The sequence below is a fragment of the Notolepis coatsorum genome (genome assembly GCF_963971535.1).
Source record: "Notolepis coatsorum genome assembly, chromosome: 15".
NCBI classification, from domain to species: Eukaryota; Metazoa; Chordata; class Actinopteri; order Aulopiformes; family Paralepididae; genus Notolepis; species Notolepis coatsorum.
In genome coordinates, this window is record NC_140179.1 from 28,562,338 (window position 1) to 28,589,145 (window position 26,808).

The 26,808-nt window shown below is 44.1% G+C and overlaps 1 protein-coding gene across 2 annotated transcripts in view; it reads left to right on the forward strand.

Moving 5' to 3' along the window:
- Nucleotides 1–26,808, forward strand: part of socs2 (suppressor of cytokine signaling 2) — a 40,046-nt gene that overhangs the window by 2,147 nt on the left and 11,091 nt on the right. The gene's annotated exons all lie outside the window — the stretch shown is intronic.

A 26,808-nucleotide genomic window follows, 5' to 3' on the forward strand; every position in this document is an offset into this window, starting at 1 on the left:
ATAACTTTTTAAATTGTATTGCTAAATTGACATTACTATGGCCCATTCAACATCGATTAGCTATCGTTTAGGATGTAGGAACGTTATACTTTTTCATTCATATATTGATACGAAAATACCGTCTAGAATATAAGTATGTTTTTATCGTTTTCTGCAGTAATTCCTAGAACGCTAGTTATATCCTAAACGCATAATATAGATTATCGATTGCAGTTTATTCGCGATCCACGCTATATTAAAAAATCCAACTGAATACGATCCTAAACGTTATGACTCATCATGTGCGGATGAAAGGGGGGGGGGGGGGTCGTTTATAATTCCGTGATCGTCAGTAAATGCTTTATGTAGTATGGTGATATATTGATCAGAGCGGATTGCATTAATAATCATAAACAATCACGCTGAAAGTAACGTTACTGTCCTCTTACAGTTTGCCGATGAGACTGGAGGAAAAAGATCCCACTTATTTGACGTCGATCGACTAGATCCATTTCCGGTTTGTATGGCGCAATAAACGCCCAAATCATATCGATTATTGAGTTATGGCAGCGATCCATATACACGGATGTGTGTCTAGAGTCCCGCAACAATATGTGACTGCCGGACGGAATTCCCAGATGCACGGAGATCACCAGAGATCCATTTCCGGTTGTAACTCGCCTGATCATCCACCAGGCGGCGGTATTGAAGCGTTGCACGGTTGTGCCGAGTCCCACTGTCTCAGCCGAGGCTGGGTGAGGGAATTATGAATACCATGGCGAAAAAATGAAATATGATGACAATAACGTCGTACGCCGTGGATTGGCGGAATTCGCATGACCTTGAAACCCGTCGTACAACGTGATTGCCGGTGGATGTGTTAATACACAGTAGGCTACATTCTACTTTGTTTCAATAAACATATTTTAAATCAAGTGCTTTGGCAGCCAGCTCTGCAATTTGAATATGTTTATTTCAACCTTATAAAGAACAAGAGTTCACATTAACCCCTTAAGCCCGATCGGGCTGAGATTTATATCGCCTCATAAATGGATCAATACAGTCTGTATTAATTAATGTTGCGTTTCTTCAAATGTAGCCAAGAGTAAAGACCCTAACCAAAACGGCAGTCAAAGTATATATTTTCAGCACTACGTTTGTTTACCAATGATTTTAAGTGTTATATGAGTTATGAAATATTAGTTTTATAAAAGTCTCAGCGCATTGCATCAGAAACCGGATGATTTAGACACGTTTGTTCGACTTGTGATTATATCTCACGGGTGGAACAAACCTGAACGTTATTGCCATAAAATACAAGCTATGCGGAGCTATGGACATTATACAAGTGTAACTGTACTTACAGTAGATTTCATTCATGGTTTTTGCTGCCCTGTAACGCGCGCCTGGCGGTACAAAATCCAGATTTAACTCTGCCATTGGAAAGAGGAGATTTGGCCCGATCCATAGATGTATGAGATTATTGGCCATAATAAGGTCATTTAAAGGCCCGATATTCTATATTCATATTTAAAATTGCATGTGTCCGGATGGCAAAATTCAGTACTGCTTCTACAAAAAAACCCGTAAATCATCTGCCCTTTATTCATTTGCTTAGATTTTTAGTACACTTGATCTCAAGAAGGTGCTGAATGAGCATTTCTCCACATCTGGTCAATGTTAGCATGGTGTTATTCACAGTCAAAGATGGAAAAAATCTTTAAAAATAAAAATTCTATTCTCCTTTTGGTTAATTACAATTTACTCAAGCATAGTAACAGACACAATATTTCTGACACTGGGAATACATTCCCTGAGGTCCATATGTCCCTATAGATGCCAAGAACATGCAAATGGTCCTTGTAGAACATGGAGCAGTCTTCCATTTACTTCCATTAAAACGTGATGTACTTGTAGGAAAATACATCCAAAAACTCTAAACCGTTTTGCACATTATTCATTTAGTTTGACGGCTATTAAGAGTATGAGAGTTTGAATATGGCCACCACTGGGATGTCATGCAAGCCAAAATTCTGGGCGAGGGCACAATCAGGGGCACGCAACATTTTTTTGAGTGTGCTTTTCCTGTGCCGTCTGGTCTGAACCTCTCCGTCTGGCCTCTCTGTCATCTTCTACAACGTTTCAAAATAACCGGAGAAACATGGCGTGGCTCCTCCCTCCTCCCTCTCAACAACCAGCTGAAACTACTGTATGGGCCAGAGGGGGAGGGGGAGGGGCGGAGCACACCGCTCCGTGAAGGAAGGGTGTGCTGCGTTTACAACACAAGACAAAATGAGAGCAACATGGCATGCACAATAATCGTTTTTATCTGGATCACAAATTAATTTAGAGCACATGGATAATAAAGCCACAGATGAAAGGAACCTGCCAACATGGTAACACAATGCATAGGAAGCAGCATGAGTACAGATGACACTGTGATGACATCACGTAGCAGGGTCTGCTCCATAGGAAGCAGCATGAGTACAGATGACACTGTGATGATGACATCACGTAGCAGGGTCTGCTCCATAGGAAGCAGCATGAGTACAGATGACACTGTGATGACATCACGTAGCAGGGTCTGCTCCATAGGAAGCAGCATGAGTACAGATGACACTGTGATGACATCACGTAGCAGGGTCTGCTCCATAGGAAGCAGCATGAGTACAGATGACACTGTGATGACATCACGTAGCAGGGTCTGCTCCATAGGAAGCAGCATGAGTACAGATGACACTGTGATGACATCACGTAGCAGGGTCTGCTCCATAGGAGGCAGCATGAGTACAGATGACACTGTGATGACATCACGTAGCAGGGTCTGCTCCATAGGAAGCAGCATGAGTACAGATGACACTGTGATGACATCACGTAGCAGGGTCTGCTCCATAGGAAGCAGCATGAGTACAGATGACACTGTGATGACATCACGTAGCAGGGTCTGCTCCATAGGAAGCAGCATGAGTACAGATGACACTGTGATGACATCACGTAGCAGGGTCTGCTCCATAGGAAGCAGCATGAGTACAGATGACACTGTGATGACATCACGTAGCAGGGTCTGCTCCATAGGAGGCAGCATGAGTACAGATGACACTGTGATGACATCACGTAGCAGGGTCTGCTCCATAGGAAGCAGCATGAGTACAGATGACACTGTGATGACATCACGTAGCAGGGTCTGCTCCATAGGAAGCAGCATGAGTACAGATGACACTGTGATGACATCACATGACAGCAGTGTCTGCTCCATAGGAAGCAGCATGAGTACAGATGACACTGTGATGACATCACATGACAGCAGTGTCTGCTCCATAGGAAGCAGCATGAGTACAGATGACACTGTGATGACATCACATGACAGCAGTGTCTGCTCCATAGGAAGCAGCATGAGTACAGATGACACTGATGACATCACATGACAGCAGTGTCTGCTCCATAGGAAGCAGCATGAGTACAGATGACACTGTGATGACATCACATGACAGCAGTGTCTGCTCCATAGGAAGCATGATGAGACACACATACTATATATCTACACACTACCCCACCCCCTCTCTACACATAGCCTCCTATACTCCCAGACATATATATATCTACACACACTACCCCCCCCCTACACATAGCCTCCTATATTCCCAGACATATACGTATTGTCAAGGTATGTGTTTGACTGATTGATTGAACATTTTATTAACAGATTGCAGAATGGGTACAATAAAGTACAGCTCAATACACAATTGTTAAGGGGATGCAGACCAGAGAAAGACTTTCGTCTTGTTTACATCAGGGTCCCCCATTTTCAATTCATCATAACATTTATGACATACATGACATACAGATAGACAGTACTGCTACATCTATACATTTATGACATACCAGATTTACAAATACAGTACTGTTTGTGATTGTGCACTGTCCCCAACTTGAACGGATGTTGCTTGTATCCACGTATCCTGCCCTAGTGAGTTGATGCTCTACTGCTCAAGGACTTTTGTGCAGATGGATATTTTAGCCTATTATTACGATGTGTTATTGAATGAGAAGGATACTAGAAGCGACAGTAAAATATCCTAACCAGTAACCACACAGTTAAGTGTTCTTTAACCCTTCCATACCACTCTACAGAAGGTTAACCCGTTCACTACCACACTACAGAAGGTTAACCTTTCACTACCACACTACAGAAGGTTAACCTTTCACTACCACACTACAGAAGGTTAACACTTTCACTACCACACTACAGAAGGTTAACACTTTCACTACCACACTACAGAAGGTTAACCCGTTCACTACCACACTACAGAAGGTTAACACTTTCACTACCACACTACAGAAGGTTAACACTTTCACTACCACAGAAGGTTAACCCTTTCACTACCACACTACAGAAGGTTAACCCATTCACTACCACACTACAGAAGGTTAACACTTTCACTACCACACTACAGAAGGCTAACTCATTCACTACCACACTACATAAGGTTAACCCTTTCACTACCACACACTACAGAAGGTTAACCCGTTCACTACCACACTACAGAAGGTTAACACGTTCACTACCACACTACAGAAGGTTAACACTTTCACTACCACACTACAGAAGGTTAACCCTTTCACTACCACACTACAGAAGGTTAACCCATTCACTACCACACTACAGAAGGCTAACCCATTCACTACCACACTACATAAGGTTAACCCTTTCACTACCACACTACAGAAGGTTAACCTTTCACTACCACACTACAGAAGGTTAACCTTTCACTACCACACTACAGAAGGTTAACCCTTTCACTACCACACTACAGAAGGTTAACCCGTTCACTACCACACTACAGGTTAACCTTTCACCACCTTCTGTAGTGTTAGGGTTTGGGGCGTGTGTCTAGTCTTGACTTGCCTCTCATGCAGGCGCCCCAGGTTCGCTCCCCATCAGCGGAACTCCAAGCTTGTATTTTTTGAATGTGTAATATATATATACTTATTTGTCATGTACACATTGTACATTTTCGATAAAATATGTAAATATACCCTTTATTCATTTGCTTAGATTTTTAGTACACTTGATCTCAAGAAGGTGCTGAATGAGCATTTCTCCACATCTGGTCAATGTTAGCATGGTGTTATTCACAGTCAAAGATGGCTATAACATAATGTACAATATGTACCTTTTTTCCTGTGGTCAATTGGTACTTTATGTACATATTTTAAGCGAGACCGGGCTGTAATGTGGTGCCATGCTAAAAACTAAAACAAAAGATGGAGGATTATTTGCACCACTCTCCAGCAAGACAAAAGCCAGCGAGTGATGAATAGATGGGGGGGGGGGGGGGGGGGGGGGGGGGCGCAAGTGAGTGATGGGAGCTGGAAGGTTTAATGGAAGTAAAGACTATTATTGTCTTTGTTTTAAAGATAAGGTTTTATGCTACAATGACACATGTCATTACTCACAGTAATAAAAGACTGGAAAAGGACCCAGTCCGAAACTCACAGCGAGCCAACATTCCACCACTGCAGATCGCACCGGTACCGTAGAAGACGCGTATCAGCCGCTAGGAATGCAGGCTGAATTTGCTCCTGATTCTTGACCTCACACCCACACATAGCCACAGCTTATTTGGGGTGCGACAGTGGCTATTGGGGTGATGGTGGCTCAGGACGGAGGTAGAGCCGAGCGGTCGTCTGGTAATCTGAAGATCTCCAGTTTAATTCCGGCTCCTTCCGGCAGCGTGTCGAAGTGTCCTTGAGCGAGACACTTAACCCCCTAACTGTTCCTGATGAGCAGGTCGGCACCTTGCATGGTTGCCTCTACTGTTGGTGTGTGAATGTGTGAGTGAATATTTGTAAAACTTGTAAAGCGCTTTGGATAAAAGATAAAATAAATATTGGTGCAATAAGTACACACACAAGACTCACCTCCACCCGTACACACAAGACTCACCTCCACCCGTACACACAAGACTCACCTCCACCCGTACACACAAGACTCACCTCCACCCGTACACACAAGACTCACCTCCACCCGTACACACAAGACTCACCTCCACCCGTACACACAAGACTCACCTCCACCCGTACACACAAGACTCTCCTCCACCCGTACACACAAGACTCTCCTCCACCCGTACACACAAGACTCGCCTCCACCCGTACACACAAGACATACTCGCCTCCACCCGTACACACAAGACATACTCGCCTCCACCCGTACACACAAGACATACTCGCCTCCACCCGTACACACACAAGACATACTCGCCTCCACCCGTACACACACAAGCTTTGGAAATCCAACTTTCTCTCTTATTAGGAAGAGATGTACTTTATAAACGGAATGCCACAAATTCACTGTTCACCACAGTAGCTAGAATGAACAGCTACTGTAACTGAATGTTAACGCAGTTAATGCAACTCCACAGACGGACATTGTGGTATGGCTGGTCACTCCCATGAGTCCCTTTCATTACCAGATTTTATAATAAAACTGCTAAATTGTCAGCTACAGGCCAATTCTCTCACAAGATTGCAGCGACCTTGACACATTCCGGCATCATAGCAGCATGGGGGGAGGGGAGGTACAGTATGGGCAGGGTAATGGTAGAAATACATAAATATAAGTAATAAAGAGATCTGAATATGAGGGGAGAAAAGTTAGTTATTAGTTAGTATATAGTATAGCTGGTTATCCCAATGAATAGAAACACACAGAGAGCCTATATAATATAACTAATTGACGTGCGCACAACGGATACACATGCAAGCACACACACGCACACACAAACACCACAAGTCATAGATGTTATTCTTCTCATCTACCCCCCCCCCCCCCCCCTCTATTTTCTGAACTGTCACAATAGTCTAAACATGATAAGGACATAGTCCAGGCACCATGAGTCATTTAATCTACTTAACATGTGTACTAGTTATGATACTGTAGTTCCAGTTTCTCTCTCATATCTAACAGCTGTTTCTATACAGTAGTTGATTTGTGCTGTTTTTCCAGTACCCCTGCATCCAGACAGTCAGTAATATGTATTTGCTTTTGCCAAAAAGAGTTACAGTTAGACGTTATTTTGACATACAGTACATACTTTGGGTATTATATGAATACTTCAAATTCACAACCATTCACTCACTAGTTATGATTACTGTGATACTAGAATGTCTCAAGTACATCACCAGCCCTGTGTCATGCTTCTCCAATATGACCGCTCCAAACCACGGTTGGAGGTCATGACTGTGTTTTACATGTCGCACATACAGTAGTATTGATTCTCAATTCTAGCTCAACTCCTAACACACAAGTTCAAGTTGTTTTATTTGTCACATATAAAGTACATGTACCTTACAGTAAAATGCTTGGTTCTGTATGAGCCTCCTGAGAATGTGCTTCATACAGTATACTGGATATGAAGTAACGCTCTTATCCAACCAAAATTTGACCATCGGGCTCTCCTGCTTTAAAATGTAAAGCTCTCAGATTTTCTACTTCTCCGACTTTTGACCACATCGAACGCCCACCTCCACTCAGACCTGAGATTAGTCAAAACCCCACTCCGAGGTGGACTTGTATTGTCAGAAGTAGACATGTTTACACTTCACTAGAGCAGGTATTATGGCTAAAAGATGGCTCGGCCACAATCTATATATTTATTTGATTTGTTTGTTTTGTTTGGATAGCACAGTGGCTAATCTTCCAAGAGTCAGAAATAATTCAACACATAATTCAATTCAAACTTTAATACAGACTCATGGTCCAGATAAAAAACTAAAACATACACAATCTATATAAAATTACACACAACAGGCAAAAATAAATAAATAAAAATGTGTGGCACTGAATCTAATGTCCGTTAAAACCAGAATGATCTCATTTCCAGAGTCATTTAGCAGACAGATTCATACATGAGATTTCTTAAAACAGCTTGGAAGGTATTGACACGTGCAACCACAAACATTTCACTTGCACTACACCATCTAGGTCTTTTGAGTAATATTCTCATGGCATCATTATAATAAGCCACTTGAAGTCTCCGCAAACTTGCGTTCTTGTAGCTTGACCAAGTGTGCAGTATGAAGTGGTGACACTTTCACTCCATCTGTACACATACTAAACTTGCGTGAGAGAGTGTTCGCTTGTGTGTACATCCTGCGGCATTGCCTGTATATATCATCATCATCTGTCATTTGTTCTGTAATAAAATGTCCAAGATATTTGACCTTTTCACAGACCCCAAGATTATTTTCAGACAATTTGAAGTCAGGAAATTTTAAGACATTTGTCCTCTTTGGATCTACATATTAAAACGGCACTCTTACTGGCATTGTATTTTATATCATATTCAACCCCATACACGGTACATATAGCAAGAAGCTGCTGGAGACCAACGCTACTCGGACTAAATACCACAAGATCATCTGCATACATAATATGGTTCACCAAAGTATCACCAATCATGCACCCAATATTACAGGCACTCAGTTGCTCGGACAGACCATCGACATGTAGATAAAAAAGAACCGGGGATCAAATTCCCCCTTGTCTGACCCCATTGCTAACGGGGCTGAGACACTATTGCCCCATTTTGCATGCATAGTCTGGTGGGAATACCAATAAGCCAGAATTCTCACAATGTATCCAGGCACCCCTCTTTGACTCAATTTGACCAACAACTTTCTGTGGTTAACACGATCAAAAGCTTTAGAAGCATCAATAAAACACATAAGAACTGATGAATTTTTACTTCTGTATTTGTTTACAATTTCCTTTAAGGCATATATACAGGTCAGTGCCATGCTTATAGCTTTAAAACCAAACTGGTTATCTGTGGAGTTAATAAACTCATTCATTCTATCCAGCAGAATTATTTCCAGTACTTTTGACAGTATGCTGGCTAAATCTATGGGTCTATAGTTGTCTAGGCTACTAACTTTACCAGCTTTGTCCTTAATGACTGGGACTAACAAAACAGACAGCATTGAGTCTGGCAGCAAGCCATGGATCATAAAACCAGTAAAACTGATAGCAAGGAGAGGAAATAATAATAGTTTACACACACATATCACAGGGGTGTAAAAAGTACCCAGAAATTATACTTAACCCATTGAAACCGGGAAACACATTTGTGTGTACACAGTATGCAGGCTATATAATGCATTATTAGGTTAAGTGAAAGTATGGGTACCATCTCAAAATCATACTCAAGTAAAAGTCAGTATCTGGCTAAAAACACACTTGAGTAAAAGTCAAAAAGTTTCTACTTTTAAATGTACTAAAAAGTAAAAGTACATTTTTTTTTATTGCAACGGATGGGCCCTCATTTATCAAGAATTCTTAGAAAGTGTTCTATTTTCGTTCTTAAGCACAGAATTTAGAATGTGTGCACGCACAAAAAAAACTGGATTTTTCACACGTGCGTACACAGGTCCTACGCACACCTGTCTTGATAAATATCACTTTGATCCTACGCTTGAGCTCGTGCATGGTTTTAAGTATTTGCATACCAGAACCGCCCCGATTATCCATATATGGTCATGAAACACCCCCATGGGATGTGAAATAATGGACTGACCCGAGGGAAGCGTGTTATGGAGAAATACGAGACAGGCTGACAGACATGTACACGTACGGTGATGTCGGATATGATATCTCTTAAAGACCATATTAACTAATAAAGCCTGTGCTGGAATATGACTGCCTTTTTCCGTTTTGTTCGATTAATACCCAGGGATTAAAGTTCTCCTCAATTGTATTCCAAATCGCGACGGATTTTCCGTCAATTTTCTACCTGCTGCATATGATTTCTAGAGGCATACAATCTATTTTGATGTCAGTATTGGGTAGCCTATATAAACAATAATACGAGAGCATATACAAGAACAATGAATCTCACTGCCATGTATGATGTAGCCTATACGCCATGTGTAGCCTGCCTATGTGATCAATACAAACATGAACTTGAATCCATCATCATATTTACATAGTCTGTCCACTATGTTTATTACTTTGTTATTTCCCCCCCCTATCTATGTAAAGCGACCTTGCATGGGTCTCTTGAAAGGCGCTATATAAAATGAAGCTCCATTATTATTATTGTTATTATTATTATTATCACGTCTGTGCGCTGGGCTCACAAAAAAAATAAAACTGTCTTTTACTGTTAGTCTCAGTGAAGTTTCAACGGAGCGAGGTCATCTATTCTAACCAACAAATTGAAGTAGAAAGCATTTCGTTGTGGCCAATCTTATTTGGAAACATGACACAAAATAATAGTATGTCGCTTTTTATTTGAAACAATATTTAATCGCGTTTGGAGGTGGGTGTTCTGTAACCCCTTTCGTGACTGATGCACCGAGTGAATCCACAGTCACTTGCTCCTCAATAGGAAACCAACCTAGATTTACCCTGAAGGACTGGTTCTAACCGAACCGTTCGTTATACAAGAATCACAGAGAAATGTCAAAGGTACTCACAGTTGCACGAGGGTTTCGGACAGAGATACGGGATGGTTTGAAAGCTCGGCGTTGCTAATAAACATTTTAAATATTTTTTATAAACTGGTCAACACGGCATTATTTCCGGCGTTGGCTGCCTGGTGTGATCACAGCGCATCATGCACACAACGCCGGAAATAATGCAGTGTTGACCAGTTTATGAAATTTATTTAAAATGTTTATTAGCAACGCAGAGCTTTCAAACCATCCCGTATCTCTGTCCGAAACCCTTGTGCAACTGTGAGTACCTTTGAAACGTCTCTGTGATTCTTGTATAACGAACGGTTCGGTCAGAACCAGTCATTCAGGGTAAATCTAGGTTGGTTTCCTATTGAGGAGCAAGTGACTGTGGATTCACTCGGTGCATCACAGTCACGAAAGGGGCTAGGTGGTTGATGGTGGTTGAGAAGTGAGAGAGAGAGAACCCTTGTAAGTTCTCTCTTTATACACTGTGGAGGGCAGTTCTGGAAGGTTCTGCTATGACATCACTGCGGCATCCTCAAACCTCAAAACCGTTCCAGAACGTTCTAGCCTGTTCTAACCGGTCCTACTATGACATCATACTGAAGCTTAACTTGAATTACACTATGACACGGCGGCAGTTACACTAGGTGTTCTGCGTCTGCCCCCCCCTGCCAAACAAGCAAGCCAACCTCTTGTTCGCGCATGAGCCCGTTATAATTACACTACTGTCGCTATTTCACAATGAACTATAATGAATTACGGTTCATACAGAACACGCACCAGTGTCGGGAGTAATGCACGAAAGCTTATTTCCGCGTTGAAACTAATGCATGAACTGAGGAGCGCATATGCCGTAGTAACGATATTCTACCACTGGGCGTCAGCTACACATGCTCCGAGCTGTGCGTAGACATAAGCACAAAGTCAAGTTCACGTTCAAATTGATAAATCCCACACTTTTCTTAGAAATGGTCGTACGCATGGGTTAAGCACATATCTGTGCGTACGCAATGTTGATAAATGAGGGGTCTCAAACTCATTCCATTGTGGGCCAAGTTTTAATTTTAACTACACATTGCACCAGGTGAGTTAGTTGAAGAGGTGAGCCAATTAGTGAAATCATCAGCTTAGAAAGAGAAGATTTCATGGAGATAGGGCCATGGGTGCTCGTCTTGTCCATCCACACCGACCGTTTCATCCTCTTCATCACTCGTACTATCGTTTGTGGCCATCTTCTGTAGCTTGTCACTCTGACTGTCTATTCTTCTGATAGCAGTGATAATGGTGATAACGGTGATAGCCGTGATAGCCGTGATAACGGTCAACAGAAAATATGGGAGCCCACTAACCCCTCTGTCCCTTCAGCTCTGTGCAGGTGACCAGGTAAAATTGATTTGAAAAAGAAATTTGGGAAGAACTTGGAACACCCTTCACCAATCAAAACGTGTCGGGATGCCTCCAGAGCCACGCCCCGCTAGGTAGCTAGCAGGCAGCTCTGTGTTAGCAGCAGGCCTGTGTGAGGGTTTGACAGACAGCTCACTCGTTCCAATCATTTTACTTTGTCATTCGTCATTCGTTTCATTGGATGTCGTCATTTTAGCTCCTGCCCCTTGCCGGAACGACTTCTTTCATTTCAGTGTCAAACGTCTTGTTTTTTTGGAGTACTATCGATTACTGTCGAGATATAATAAGACATTTAAAATGTTCCCAAAAATCGGTGGCCACCTATTTATCCTTTTAATAGATGTTTCAAATATGCCGTTTAGCCGGTGATAATAAATGAATGAAGTTAAAGGATAACTTCTGTATTTTTTTTAACCTGGACCCTATTTAAATGAATACTAAATTAATAATAAAGAAACATAAATAATAAACATACCAAATACATTTTTGTAATTGGTCCAGTATTGAGCGCGATCGCTTCAGCCAGGCAGCCGCAAAGCGAGCTGCAGTGTAATCACATGGGGGCGAACGTGCGCGTCAAAGTATACGTCCAGTAAAAGAGCTTCTCTTTGGTGCCACAGACTTCTGTTCATATATTTTTTTTATTCAGCACAAAATCAAGACCGTGCGGATATGCAGATATATTTTACAAATAGTTCTCAATTAACATCCTGTCTGTACCGTGTCATTAAGAGACAGCTATGCTTGGGGAAGGGGAAGGGGCGTAAAAATAAATACATAAATAAAGAAAAAAGAAAAAATATTAAAAAAAAGATAAAAAAACAGGTAAACCAGAATATACTACATGTGTGGATCAAACCATTTAAAAAAAGAGACAATAAAATGGGGAATAAGATAGAAAATAATAAGATGAAAATAAGTAATACGTTGCCTTTATAGCCCTATTCGCTCTATACAAGCCCACTTTCTATCGAACTGTTCACCTTGCAACCTGATCAGATGAGTCATCCTCTCCATGTCCTGAATTTGTTTAGCCATTGGTTATGTGTTGGGGGACTGGGTTTTAACCAATTAATTGTGATCATTTTCTTGGCAGCAGTTAACAGTATTTGAAGAAGATACACACTTTTCCTTCCCTCAATGCATGACTCCGAGGATGGCAGTTTTGAAATCTTGTGGGATGTCTGTCGAATACTTTTTTTACATCCCTGAATACATCATCCCAGAAGTGACATAGTTTTGGGCATGTCCAGAAAATGTGTGTATGGTTACCTATTTGTTCACCACATCCCCTCCAGCATTAGCTTGTGGGAGTCGTACCTGCTTTAGCAGTCAATAAGGGGGTCTTGAAAAACCTACTAATGACCTTCCATTTATTTTTTTTATTTTTTTATTGATCTTTTTCCCCCCTCCTTTTTCCTCCGATTTTCTCCCATCCCAATGTTAGTCGTTATGCCAATTCCCAATCCCCTTCCTGGTCGCTGCGCACTTACCTAGGTCATTTCCCCTGCCATATTAAACGCGAGAGTAATCGATTTAGTAAATTAAAAGTGGGGTTATCAATTGGGATGGGCAGCATTTGAAACGGATACAGTAGTCTAGGGCAGTGGTTCTCTAGCCTCGGGACCCAACATTTTCCTTAGTCATTAAGTCGCGACCCAAAATTTTGAACCACTATGATTTATGTAAAAAAAAAATTGCAGTAATACACAATCTTTCAAAACATGAAATAAACTCAAAAAAGTGCAACAAAAGTGCAACTATTGCTAAAAACCCAATGAAATAAAAGAATAATAAATAATATATGCTTCTTAGCAGATTTCTTAGCTTAACATAACAGACCTAAATTTGGGGGAACTAATGGGATAACTGAGGTTGCAACAAAAGTGCAACTAGGGCTAAAACCCAATGAAATAAAATAATAATAAATAATATGCTTCTTAGCAGATTTCTTAGCTTAACATAACAGACCTACGTTTGGGGGAACTAATGTGATAACTGGGGTTGCAACAAAAGTGCAAATAAGGGCTAAAAACACAATGAAATAAAATAATAATAAATAATATATTCTTCTTAGCAGACTTCTTAGCTTAACATGCAGGGAACTAATGGGATAACTGGGGATGATGTTTGCTCCTGACAAGAGTCTCAAAGTCTGGGGTGATGGTAGACAAAGCAACTCTGAGTTCATGCTCAATGTCCAATCTGTTCCTCCGCTTTGTCTTCAGCTGGACCAGAGCTGAGAAGCCACTTTCACAAAGATAGGTAGTGAGAAGAAAAAAAAAGTAAAAAAAAAAAAAAAAAAAACTTTTTTTTTTTTTACACACACTTCCGCGACCCACTCAAAATGGCCCCGCGACCCACTTTTGGGTCGCGACCCACCAGTTGAGAAACACTGGTCTAGGGAGTATGTTCATTCTGATTATTTCCACCCTCCCTATCAAGGAGAGAGGCAGAACAGTCCATCTATCCACGTCCTCTCTGATCTTATTGATAAGCCTTGTGTAGTTGGCTTTATACAATTGGTCAAATGTGGGTGTTATGGTAATGCCTAAATATTTAATACCAGTGCTTGGCCATTTAAAAGGGAAGAGGGATCTGGCCTGTTGAGAAATGTTCCCCCCAATAGCCAGTGCCTCTGTTTTGTCTATGTTAATTTTTATATCCAGAGTAATAACCAAATGTTTTAATTTTACTCATAAGGCATGGAATTGACCTCACTGGGTCGGATAGGTAGAGGAGGACATCGTCCGCATACAATGAAATCTTATGTTCTTCCCCTCCCACGTTCACTCCCCTGATATTCACCTCTTCCCTTATCAACTGGGCCAGACTTCTATTTCTCTCACTACAGTCTGGCTCAAACGGGTCCTACTAATCACCCCAAAGTACCAGAAAATACCCCAAATAAATACCCCAAAATATACCCCAAAGTATACCCCAAAATACCAGAAAAGACCCCAAAATACCCCAAAGTATACCCCAAAGTACCAGAAAATACCCCAAAATACCCCAAAATACCCTAAAATACCCCAAAGTATACCCCAAAGTACCAGAAAATACACAAATACCCCAAAGTATACCCCCAAAATACCCCAAAGTACCCCAAAGTATACCCCAAAGTACCAGAAAATACCCCAAAATACCCCAAAATACCCTAAAATACCCCAAAGTATACCCCAAAATACCCCAAAGTATACGCCAAAGTACCAGAAAATACCCCAAAATACCCTACAATACCCCAAAGTATACCCCAAAGTACCAGAAAATACCCCAAAATACCCCCAAATACCCTAAAATACCCCAAAGTATACCCCAAAGTACCAGAAAATACCCCAAAATACCCCAAAGTGCCTGGAAATATACCACAAAGTACCACGAAATACCTAAAATGAAAAACTAAAATGTGCACATTTTGTGTAATAGTGTGTAATAGTGTAATACTGTAATAGTGTGTAATAGTGTAATAGTGTGTAATAGTGTAATAGTGTGCTAGTGTAATAGTGTGTAATAGTGTGTAATAGTGTAATAGTGTGTAATAGTGTAATAGTGTGCTAGTGTAATAGGGGTATTTTGGGGTATATTTTGGGGTATACTTTGGGGTATTTTCTGGTACTTTGGGGTATACTTTGGGGTATTTTGGGGTACTTTGGGGTATTTTCTGGTACTTTGGGGTATACTTTGGGGTATTTTAGGGTATTTTGGCGTATTTTCTGGTATTTTGGGGTATACTTTGGGGTATTTTCTGGTACTTTGGGGTATTTTGGGGTATACTTTGGGGTACTTTGGGGTATTTTCTGGTATTTTCTGGTACTTTGGGGTATTTTGGGGTACTTTGGGGTATTTTGGTGTATTTTCTGGTACTTTGGGGTATACTTTGGGGTATACTTTGGGGTATTTTCTGGTATTTTCTGGTACTTTGGGGTATACTTTGGGGTATTTTAGGGTATTTTGGGGTATTTTCTGGTACTTTGGGGTATACTTTGGGGTATCTTAGGGTATTTTGGGGTATTTTCTGGTACTTTGGGGTATACTTTGGGGTACTTTGGGGTATTTTGGGGTACTTTGGGGGTATTTTCTGGTACTTTGGGGTATTCTGGGGTATTTTCTGGTATTTTTGGGTATACTTTGGGGTATTTTCTGGTACTTTGGGGTATTTTCTGGTATTTTGGGGTATACTTTGGGGTATTTTGGGGTATTTTCTGGTACTTTGGGGTGATTAGTAGGACCCGCTCAAACAGATGTCTCGCTCTGACATCTTAACCCACAGAAATGACAAAGCCTGTCCTGTTCTTCAGTGATAACTTCAAGGACATATTCCAGACCTAATCTACACACACAAAGAGCTTTCTCTCCAGGTTATAGTTCACATAAGTCTTTTTTTATCAAACCATTATATTCTGAGTTTTTGGCTTTGACTCCAGATCTCAACAGCCTAGTTATATTCAAGCTGTTTGAAAACAGCCTTCTTGATCGTGTCAATATAAATGTTTTCCCTCTGGATGTACGATTCTTCCAAGTCCTGTTCGCTGAACTAGTGTGTGAGTTTGTTCTGCCCAAGAGCCACAGAATATACTAAGTTAGGTAAAGAGCCGACGTATTATGGCCTGTATGATTAACTGTGCTATCATGATGCCTGAATTTCCCCAAGGGGATCAATAAAGGAATATCTTATCTTATCTTATCAGTGCAATCAGCTGCACTTGGAGGCGGCCATAAGACATGGCCTCGCTCTCTCTTCCTCTGTCTCTCTCTCCAACTCCCTCTCTCTCCCCCCTTTCTCTTCCTCTCTCACCCCCCCTACTCCCAATAACTGTCAAACTAAAATATGTGCAAAACAGTTTTACAGTTTCTGAATGCGTGTGAGATTATGTACAAAATAAATGCATTGTTTTTAGTTTTTCTTTTTTTGCAAAGTGCCCCTTTAAGTCTTTTTAGCGCAAGTATTTTCCGAGATGCTTTTCATCTCTGAATTAACCATAAGGGTCATTAATGTGGTGATGGTGTTTGTTTTCCCTCTCTCTCACGCCTGCATATTTAGTTACTCTTCCTGTTGTATGGGTGTATTTCCTTCCAGACATCGGATACAGTCTGATACTTGGATACGCTGCCTCCATTTTATTTGGTTGAGGGTGTTAAGGAGTCTGAATAAGAGCAAAACCTGCAGCTGTGCAAAAGGCCGCTCTTCAATTTAGCAATATTCTTTTTCCAAATATGATATATGACCTAAATTTTAAGGGGCATTTTGTATCTTTTTGAAATGTTTTCTTAAAAAAAATAGTACTATGAAAATACACTTTAGCATACAAACAGTGACGGCATGAATGAAGTGATCAGAGTACTGAGTAGCCTGCATGATTCGCCGGGAACAATAAGCAAAGGTTTCCGTTTCAGGCCAGTGCTTGTGTAACGGAGGTACAGTATATCCACAGTCACGAGGTACAAGTCGTGAAGTGGCTGTGGACGTTAAGCGGTACTGCAAGTAAACTCACTCCCCAGAGGCATCCAGACCCGGAAGCAAGAAGTGAATTCACTTCTTGCTTAGTGGTCTGTGATGCCGCCCGCGGTGCGGGCGTCCGGGGTTCAACTCCCACTCAGGGCGATCCCTTAACAGGGGTCGAATCGACAAAAAACACAACGCAGACAAGATCACACCGGCTACACTTGTTCAACAGGCTAGTAGCACAGCACCAAACCGTGATATAAAATGTATACCAACGATAAAATCTAAGAAAATACAGGGGAGGGAACACTGGAAAAGATCCTATTTTAATTTAATTTCAAACCTTTATTTAAACTCGAAAGGCAACTGAAGTTTCCCTCATGTACAGTTACGTTGAGTGTACAACGTGACGTGTACACACTCCTTGCAAGGAACATGATCCTTGCCATGAAGTCCTTTCTGTCTTGTCCATGAGATGGGGTGAGTCCGATCCGCATTGGCTCGTATGGTATGGTATGGTTTATTTCTTAATCCCCGAGGGGAAACATGGTTTGCCACCAGAGCGAATACACATATACAAACATGAAAGACACAGTTACATGATACAATACACTACAGGATACACAACACAATAGGAGAGCCTCTTAACACAGTGCTATCTGTGTTCGTTAAATTTCTTTTACCGCAGCAGGTACAAAGGACCTTCTCAATCGCTCAGTAGAGCATTTTTGAGGCATCAGCAATCTGTTACTAAATGAGCTTCGCAGAGCATCGAAAATACTAAACAATGGGTGGCCTACAAAAGATAAAATGGTGTTCAGTTTAGTCCTGGTTTGCTTGACTATGGTGATCTCCAGGGAATCAGGAGGAAGGCCAATCACTGAGCCAGCCTTTTTGATGATTTTATAAATACGTTTTTTGTCCGAAACAGTGATGCTGCCCCCCCAGCAGAGAACAGCATTGAACAGGACACTAGCCAGGATACCTTGGTAAAATACATAGAGAAGTGACCTGCTGATGTCAAAAGAACAACGTTTTCTCAGATGAAAGAGCCGAGACTGGGCTTTTTTAAACACATAATCTGTGTTCTGCTTCCAGTCCAGCTTACCGTCCAGGTGAACGCCAAGGTATTTATAGGACTGGACTATTTCAACCTCCTGCCCCCTAATGATGACAGGAGAGACATTCACCTTCTTCCTACTGAAGTTGATGACCAACTCCTTGGTTTTTTCGATGTTTAATTCCAAGAAGTTGGCATCGCACCAGTGGACAAATGAGTCAATCTCCTTTTTATAGGCTTGGTCATCGCCTTTGTTGATTAGACCGATCAGCGCTGTGTCGTCAGAACATTTTTGCATATGGCACATGGCCTTGCTGTGTCTGCAGTCCGCAGTATAGAGCACAAAGAGGAAGGGCGCCAAAACTGTTCCCTGGGGGGCTCCAGTTTTTGTCCAGATGACATCCGATACTATGTCATCCAGCCTGACAAACTGAGGTCGAGGAACAAGATATTTCGTACACCAAGAGATGGTTGAGTTGTGCAGTTTAAGCTGAATCATTTTGTTTGCTAGGATATGTGGCTGGATTGTATTGAAAGCGCTAGAAAAATCAAAGAACATTACCCTAACAGAGCTGGCAGACTATTCAAGGTGGCTATACATTTGGTGCAACATAAAAATCAGTGCATTGTTGACTCCTACACTCTTCCTATATGCAAATTGCAAGGGGTCTAAATAAGGTGCTCCCTGAGGTGGCCCAGCACAGCCCTTTCAAAACATTTCATGATGTGACATGTCAGAGCAATAGGTCTCAGGTTAGTGAGGCTATTACGCACATTGTTCTTTTTAGGAATAGGGACAAGACATGATGTTAACCACATTACAGGAAGAGCAGATGAAGACAAGGATAGAGAAAAAAGAGAATGAAAAACATGGCACAACTGGTCAGCACAGACCTTGAGGGTGCGTGGATAAATACCATCAGGCCCGGGGCCCTTGTTTACCTTTATGCGCTTAAACTCCTGACGAACCTCTTCAATAGAGATGACAATAGGGGGACAACTGTCCACAGGACTAGGCTGAGCCAGAGAGGAGAGGATACTCTCCTGCTCAGCAGAGAAATCAAATTGATCAAACCTAGCAAAGAACTGGTTTGCATGATTAACATCAATCTCAGGGCCCAGACAACTGGAATTGTTGGTCCAATCAGTGATTGATTTAATGCCTTTCCAAAGGCCCCTGGTATTGGTATTGGACATTTGTCTTTCTACCCTCTTACAATCTTTATATTTAAGTTTTGCTTGTTTTATTTTAGCTTTCAGCTCCTTTTGAGCATGTTTAATCATATCTCTATCACATTGATAATAATAATGATGTTTCAAATATACATGTCATTATAAATAATAGACCTACAAGCCATAACTTAGGGATAGTCGCTAATCGTCAGAGTAGCCTAGTAACGGTTCTGACTAAATTCGTATAACTACTATCTCTAACTCTAAATCAACTGTTAAATTGTTAAAAAAAAATGTTAAATCTAAATTGCCAATTATCTCACCTGAATTCACTTACTGGGTTTTATACATATATTACGTATATTGCAACATAAACAATTAGACCACTTGAAGATCCTGATCTCTCAAACAGATCCAGATGTCATAGTAATAACAGAATCATGGTTAAAAGAAATATGATGACGACTCCTCCATTGCACTAAGCCATTATAATTTGAGTTGGAAGGGGGGGTGGGGTGGTCATGTATGTGAAAACGTGTTTTCCATTCTGGGGGGTGGGGGTGTTTGCTGGTTTCCTCATGGTGGCGAGGTCGCCAGGACCGGGGGAGATGGGGCAGCACGCGGGGGTGGCACTCGGGCTGTTTGTGTTTTCCTTCGGTCATGATGTGCTTTATGGGGGGGGGGGGGGTGTCTTAGATGGGGATGTGGTGGGGATTGATGTGTGGGGTGTTTGTGGGACTGGCTGTTCCAGGGGGATTCACATGCCTTCGAGCAGCTACTTATTTTATGCCTATTCTTATGTCTGCACGTTCTACATTGCACTACTTTTATTGTCTTTTATACCTGTTGTGAAGGATCAGATTAAACCGAATATGTATATTTATTTATATATATATATTTAATTGTATTTGTATATCGTTTGATATCCCCTGTATATTCCTTGTACAATATGCAGTGAATATCCCCGTTTCTACTAAACAGCCCATAATAGTTTCATTCTACCATTGGACGAGAACCTGGCGCCAGGTTGCCATACCCCTAGGTCCAGGTTCAATCGTGCCGCCTAACATGTCGAGGCAAGCCCCGGTTCCGCGCAGGAATATGTCGGGGGAAATACGAATGGTACTATTTGTTCATAGCGCATATATATATATGGCGCAAGTAAAGTAGAACTTTCTTTTAGTCCAGTTCTTTACCCTCCAACAGAGTGACAGACGCAAAGCCTCCCCACGACGCACGTGTGGTGTAGTAAGGCCTACTTGGCCCCAGAATAGGCATTGAGATATCGTGTAGATTAATAGTTGAATGGTCATAGTTTGGCACCATACCGTCGAGTTGGACGTATTCTATTAAGCTAATAATAGTCTATTTATGTATGGTGCATCGTTCGGTTAGAGTTCTAAAGTTATCAGTACCCCCATCGTTCCTGACGTTATCTGGACGCTTAACCAGGCTGGTCAGACCCCTAGTGGTGATTGCATCCGAGGAGCTCCGGGCCAAGAGCGACTGGACCTGTATATTGGATTACTCTACCCGGACGACGGCGAGCCTTCCACGGCTTGGATTATGCTTTGTGTGCTTTGATTATTCCATGGATAAAGGCCAACACTGCGGAGTGTTGGAATTACCCCCCGGAGAGGACTCCAGGTGAGACGGCGCTCTACACGTGAGGTCGCCTCACGTCTCTCCGTTGTGGACCGGCAGATACCGTCCACAGAGGGTCCAGCTGTATTCGTCTGCGGCCCGAGGTTCTGTGGGCACCGTGTCCAAGACTTTGGATTCTCCCAAGACACCGTCGGCCAGATGGGATACCGCCAGCGGCTTCTCTAACCCCCCCCTCCTACTGTCTTACAACCAGCGGGACCCCCCCCCCCCCCCTTAGTGTATCCAGCTATAATCATTTAAGTACCATCGCTATCGTTTCCTAAATATTCCGGGTTGTATACTTACTCCCTGCGTAACCAGAGATTGGACATTCAATGTTGATTTACCTACGAATACTCATTTGCCATAAAAGTGCATATTCCATATTTCAAATCATAAATGTAATTAAGTGATCGTTGTATACACCCTTTGCTGTATTAAACCTTCGATTTGGTACATTTGTGTGGATTCGTTTCATCAGGTGGGAAAGTGTTCATCATACTTATATCTTGTACTGGGTGGCCAGAAGTTAAAGTACATGAGGTAGTGGTATTAAATATCATATCTAACAATACAGTCAGGGAATTGTACCCCTCAGTTACAATTGGTCCTTCGAGCCGGAGGGTAACTAGTGTAATATTAATATAGTGTTATTAATATCGAAATGGCCTATGATGAACACTCCACGAAACGATCCTCCTAACCTAGAACGCCCGCGGCGCAGACGACAGACACCTCAGTACTTAGAGGCTTACACTGTCAGTCAACTACCTAGCCTTCGACAAACTGTAAACGCGGTAAAAGTAGAAAGTAAAATTATGTCTGACCTTAACGACCAGGTTTCCCCGACCACAGAGGCCCTAGTAGGTCCTAATGTAACTGACCAAGCTCACGGTGGGGACCAGGAGGGAATTGACATGCCTTTACCCCCCGCCACTACTCAAGAAGTAGTCCCCGACCAGCCCCGGGAGGAAGACAACCCTACAGAGAGAGAACTCTGCACGGAAGAAGAGGAGGAGAGCGCCGAGGAACTAGAGCTCCAGGACTCCCCAACGAGTACCCCCAGGAGCGGCTCACGCAGGAGCGGCTCACCTCCACAACCGCCTTCCCCCAGCGAAGCGGAGAGGATACTACAACAGGCGTTCCTCGTCAGCCTGACAGCCTCTACCGAACGCGATCGGCTCCAAGCACAGACGCTTAGCGAGCGCGAACGTCTCCAAGCACAGGCGACCAGCGAGCGCGAACACCTCCAAGCACAGCAACGGAGCGAAGAACAGCGCACACGTCTGGAGATGAGACGCTTCCAGACAGAAGAGAATATGGCAAGAGACCGGGCCGACGCCCAGCGTGCCGCTGCCGGTGCCCAAAGAGACGCAGAGCACGACAGACTACAAGCGCAACTAATAGAGCAGCTGATCAAAAGGACAACTCCCTCTCCCTCCGCCAGGGGCTCAAGGAACTCGTCGAGACAACAGTCAAGAGCAGCGTCACCACAACGAGCAAGCGACCCTGAACTTGACCAACAGACCGAGTCTAGACCCCCCGCAGACCCCCTTCCCATACCGGTCCAAGCGAGACCCAGCTACAAGGAAGGAGCGGCATACACTGCGGAGAAGCTAAATAAACGATTACAGGATCTGGAAGATCTGATAGAGGAAGAAGAGGGAGAAGAGGAGAACCAAGCCCGACGACAGCACAGTACTCCACCGGACCAGGAGGTCCCATACAGTCCAGGCTATACCCCCGCGGCGCTGCGCTACAGACCCCCGACTCTATTCACGGGTGAGCACGACGCACGACCAGCCCCGAGGAACAGTACCTGGACCAGTGGGCCATGGTACCCTGCCAGTACCAGCCCACAGCGAGGCGCAAGAGGGGACTCGCCCAGGAGGTCTCTCCCCCAACGCTCGCCGATGTATCAGCCATCCACGGCGTCATACAATGCCACACCGTCATTCCCAGACTTCGCCTATGAGAGTCGAGCACGGTACACGGAGCTCCGGATGTGCTTAGAGACAATGATGGTGGATGTCGCTGATGAACGCCACAAGTATGCAATATTACTGAAGCACCTGAAAGTACCGCGAGCGCACAATATAGCGCTAGCCTATGCTACCTCTTCGACTCCATACACAGCGGCCCTTGCAGCGCTGGATCAGAGATATAGACGTATATGGGATTACGTAATCCAGGAGATAAGGCATATTGACCGCCTACCCCCAGCCACAGACAATCGCTCACTAGACGACCTGTCAATCAAAGTGCAGTCCCTGGTAGGGATGCTGGGAGCGCAACGGGAGAAGGGCATGCATGAGCTATACGCCAACTCTAACGTCGAGAGGATTTTGGAGAAGCTGCCACCCGCAAGACAGGAGCTCTTTAGGCGGCAGAGGGATTACCGTGATCCCGACGGCCCCGAGCCATCCCTCCTTGATCTGGCCGACTTCCTGGCGAGAGAGGTCAGCAGCTTACGACTGGACACCTTCGGGCGGAGCACGCCAAGCTCCAAAGAGGGACCCCGGAGAATAAATGATGGAAGAAGATCGGTGACTGTCATGCACCACTCAGAGTCAATACCGAGCAGTAAGAGTCACAGCACCCCCTCGAGAAAAGAGAAGTGGAAGATAGCGTGTCCCTACTGTGAGAAAGAACACTGGCTGTCACAATGTGACTCATTCACAAAGATGAATGCAGAAGAAGTGAGTCAATAGATAAAGTCCAACCGGCGCTGTTATCGATGTGCGCGGCCCCACATGGCAGCCGAATGCCGCCTAAAGAAAAGGTGCAGCCGGTGCGATGGAGCCCATCTAGATATACTACACGAAAGTAACGGAAGACGGCCTATACCTGCACCACGGAGCGGCACCAAGGCAAGTGTCATGTACATTGACCCCGCCAGCAGCAGCGGAGCCCAAGTGCTCTTAAAGGTAGTCCGTGTGACATTGAGCTACCAAGATAAAGTCATGGACACTTACGCCGTCCTTGATGACGGGTCAGAGAAGACCCTTCTGCTCGCCTCCGCTGCGACCCAGCTGGGACTGCGGGGGAGCAAGAACGAAATGACGATTCGGACAATAAGAAGAGATTTAAAGACTATAAAGGGCGAGAATGTCTCCTTCACCATCGCAGCCAACGGGCAGCCAGAGCGACGGTACAAGATCACAAATGCTTTCACCAGCCAAGAAATAGGACTATCGCAGTACACCTACCCTGTCACCAAGTTGATGGATAAATATGTGCACCTGCGCCAATTACCTATCCCGCTCATAGACGGCGCTACCCCGACCCTGTTGATAGGCTCCGACCATGCAGAACTTATAGTCCCGATTGACCGGGTCCATACAGGCCCCCGAGGCTGTCCTGCAGCAGTCGAGACCCGCCTAGGGTGGACCCTCCAAGGCCCCCTCGCTAAATCTCTCAACCGAACAGCAGCCACTAGCTGCTTCCACTCCAGAACGACAGAAGAAGACACCACTCTCTTGCAGCATGTCGAGAGGCTATGGACCCTAGAGACAATGCCCTTTAAGAACGAAAAGAAAGATATTCGCTCTAAAGAAGACATTTACGCCATCAACCTACTCGAGCAGGGGACAAAGAGAGTCACAGTCGGCGGAGTGATGAGATACGCAACTCCACTCCTGAGGCGAGAGGGAATGCCCACCTTTCACGCAAAGAAAGACGCCACGGAGCGCTATCTACTGAACACGGAGCGGCGCCTAGCCAAAGACCCCGCTCAAGAGAGTGTGTACCGAGCTGAGATCGAGAAGCTAATCACAGCGGGACACGTAACAAAGATTGACATTAAAGAGGCCGATCAGACGACCGAATCATGGTACGTGCCGCATCACAAGGTCCATCACAACGGCAAGGATCGCATTGTGTTTAACTGCAGCTACCAGATCGGATCCCAAAATCTGAATAAAGAGCTCTTGCCCGGCCCCACACTCGGCCCCTCCCTACTAGGCGTGCTACTGCGCTTCCGCCAGGACAAGGTGGCTATAAGCGGGGATATCAAAGGGATGTTCTTGCAGGTGAGACTAGTAGAGGAGGACAAGCCTCTGCTACGGTTCCTAAGGAGAGAGAAGATCGGAGATGAGAACCCATCCATCTACCAGTGGGAAGTACTCCCCTTCGGAACCACATGCAGCCCGTGCTGTGCTACATTTGCACTACAGAAACACGTCACAGAGGACCCAGCAGCAGATGAAGAGGTCCAACACAGTGTGAAGAACAGTTTCTACGTGGACAACTGTTTACAAAGCGTCTCGACTCAAGAAGAAGCCGAGGCTCTCCTAATCAAGTTACGCGCCTCCCTAATCAAAGGCGGCTTTGATCTCAGGCAGTGGGCCAGCAGCGACCCGCACGTATTGCGCAGCCTCTCCTCCGCGGACAAGGCTGCCAGCAGCGAGACCTGGATGGCGACAATCCCAGGAGAAGCCCAAGAAATGACACTAGGACTAGTCTGGCGCTTCAAAACAGACTCGCTCCACTATAGACACAAACCCTTGGCTCCAGAGCAAGGAAGGTCGGCGGCGATACCGACCACCAGACGGAGTGTGTACAGAACACTCGCCAGACAATATGACCCGTTGGGATGTATTCTACCTTACACCACCAGGGCAAAGATGATTGTACGAGCACTATGGGACAAGGACCAGGGCTGGGACGACCCAATACCCGCACACCTTGCCTCAACATGGAGAGAGTGGGAGACGGAACTCCGCTCACTCCCAGGTGTCAATATACGCCGCAGCTACTTCCCATCCACAGTGAGGCCAGAGACATGCGAGATTGAGCTACACGTCTTCAGCGACGCCTCTGAAGTAGCCTACGGATCGGTGGCCTATTTGCGTGCCCAAGAGATGGGAGGAAAGATACACACTGCTTTCATCCTGGCCCACTCAAGAATAGCCCCACGTAAGCAACAATCTATCCCACGTCTAGAGCTCTGCGCAGCCCTCGCAGGAGCGCATCTAGCCACGTTAATCCAACGTGAACTCACCATTCCGGTGCATAGAACAATCTTGTGGTCAGATTCCACGACAGTACTCACATGGATCAAGTCTGATTCATGCAGATACAAGGTTTTCGTGGGAGTCAGAGTCACCGAGATTCAAGAATTAACAGAAGAAGCAAGCTGGCGGTATGTGGACACCAAACACAACCCAGCTGACGTCATCACCCGGGGAATGTCTCTGGATGACCTAACCCGTCGCAACATCTACAGTGACGGACCAGCATTCCTCAAGCTCCCGGAAGGAGATAGACCTACGCCCACCCCGAGGGAAGCAAGTAACGAGGAGGCTGAGAACAAGAAACCTATGTTCTGTGGACTGAGCACTGTCGCCTCCACAGACCCCAACATAGATGACTGCAGTACCCTAGAGAGTGCGCAACAAAGAACATTCCTGCGACACCACCCAGAGATTCAGTCCACCACTGACATGTCAGCAGCTGACTACGAAGAAGCAGAACTTCTTCTACTACAACGAGCCCAGAGAGACTCGTTCCCCGATGAGCTAGACTGTCTACAGGGAGGAAACCCCGTCCCATCAGACAGCAGACTGATTCACCTGGCACCAGAGAGTGACGCCCATAATCTCATCAGAGTGGGTGGTCGCCTGCGGAGAGCCCCCGATCT